The sequence below is a fragment of the Octopus bimaculoides genome, chromosome 15 (assembly GCF_001194135.2).
Source record: "Octopus bimaculoides isolate UCB-OBI-ISO-001 chromosome 15, ASM119413v2, whole genome shotgun sequence".
NCBI classification, from domain to species: domain Eukaryota; kingdom Metazoa; phylum Mollusca; class Cephalopoda; order Octopoda; family Octopodidae; genus Octopus; species Octopus bimaculoides.
In genome coordinates this window covers 40380890-40383044 of record NC_068995.1, presented here as the reverse complement: position 1 = coordinate 40383044, position 2155 = coordinate 40380890, and the positions used below count along the sequence as shown (strand labels likewise).

The 2155-nt window shown below is 39.0% G+C and overlaps 1 protein-coding gene across 2 annotated transcripts in view; it reads left to right on the top strand.

Moving 5' to 3' along the window:
- The window catches only part of LOC106871714 (leucine-rich repeat-containing protein 61), a 16475-nt gene that overhangs the window by 1759 nt on the left and 12561 nt on the right, over positions 1-2155 (top strand). The window lies entirely within an intron of this gene.

Sequence of the window (2155 nt, the reverse complement as noted above, 5' to 3'; positions counted from 1 at the left end):
AAAAAAAAACAAAAAAACTATTGGATAGCAACTATCACCATTCATCTTTCGGCTTTCACTCTGTGTGTGTGTGTGTGTGTGTGTGTGTGTGTGTGTGTGTTCTGGTTCACACATCAGTTACTCGGTTTCTTGCAGCTAAGGACTTCGTTTACAAACTTCACACTGGTAGATATTCTTTTAACTGACAACAAAATAATTACACACATACGGAGACAACAAACACACACTTACACACACACACAAACTTACTTGTAGGTCCTAAATAAATTTTGGCAATATTTGGGGTGGAGACCTTCAGAACTTTATGCGTAAGCTCTAGTTTGCAATAATTCTAAAACTTTATAGCTTATTAGTCATTTATCGCGTTTACCGTTGTATCAATTTTACACATTGTTATCGCTTTGTCAATTTCAATCAAAGAATGAACAAGTTAGAGATGCCTCTAAAACGAAGTTTTTGTACAGGTACTACTCATTTTCCCATTTGAATGAACTGGAGCAACGTGAAATAAAGTGTTTTGCTTAAGAATACAACATGCTACCAGGAATTGAACTCATAACCTTATGATTGTGAGCTGATTACTTTAACCATTAAGCCATGCACCTTCAATAGGAGACATGAAGACACATTCACACACATGTATATGAAAGGTCTCTTTCAGTTTCCACTCACAAAGCTTAGGGCTATAGAGAGAAAGGGAAGCCCCCCACCCCTTCAGTCATGAATGACCATGGGATTGCACCCAGAAAGTTCCCCTCTGAGGTACAAGTCCAGGCAAAAGTTGTTTATGGAAGACCAGCAGTCACCCATGCATACCAGCCTCTCCTCTCCACATCACTGATGTTATCCAAGGGAAAAGCAAAGGCCGATACAGCTTGGCACCAGTGACAAGCTCATTTCTACGGCTGAGTGAACTGGAACAACTTGAAATAAAGTGTCTTGCTCAAGAACACAACACACAGCATGGCCTGGGAATCGAACTCACTATTTCATGATTGTGAGCCCAATGCTTTAACCACTGAGCTATGCAGCTTCATAACTTAGAGCTATAGCAGAATGCATTTGCCCCTAAGCACCAAACAGTGGGATTGAACCTGGGACCATGCAGTTGCAAAGCAAACTCCTTAGCCACATAGCTATCTCCATACTTATAACAGTTGTACCTCTGTCTACAAACAAACACATTGACAGAAGAGCAACATATTTACATCATCATCATCATCATCATCATCATCATCATCATCGTCGTTTAACGTCCGCTTTCCATGCTAGCATGGGTTAGACGATTTGACTGAGGACTGGTGAAACCAGATGGCTACACCAGGCTCTAATCTGATTTGGCAGAGTTTCTACAGCTGGGTGCCCTTCCTAACGCCAACCACTCAGAGAGTGTAGTGGGTGCTTTTACGTGCCACCGGCACGAAGGCCAGTCAGGCGGTACTGGCAACGGCCACGTTCAAAAGGGTGTATTTTATGTGCCACCCGCACAAGAGCCAGTCCAGGGGCACTTTACAGTCTATTGTTTTAATACAAAGTTTAATATTTTTGTGTTGGTTATGATGTCAATGTACGTCTTAAAGTAACTTTCTTGTTCAATGCAAATCTTAAGACTATTTACCTTATTGTTTCCTGTTCATTTATAAATAATCAGTGATTATAATGTATATTAGTGTTATTATATGTTGATGATGGTTGTCTAAATTCGGACCAGTTGTACCAGTTGATCTCGAAAGCAAGGTCACTGATGCATAGTGGTTTAACAGGAATATTAAAGTAATTACACATGACATAAAGACGAAACCTATTATGACTGTTGTAGTGGAATTGAGAATAGCTCTTTGTTTTTTCTTTCTCTTATGTATGCATACACAATTTTATATCATCATCATCATCATCTACGTTCACTTTTTCATGCTTGCACACTGGTTATCTGGTTGAGTCAGTAACATCAAGCCCTTACTTGGTGTTACTGCCCTCATAAGTGGATCACAGAGCAAATCTCAATTGTACATTTTAATTTTTGACATGGTTTCTATTCTTAGATGCCCTTCATAACACCCTAACCTCAACACTTTACAAAGAGTGTGTGTGTGTGGATACATACATACATACATACACTCATATATATATATATATATATATATATATATATATA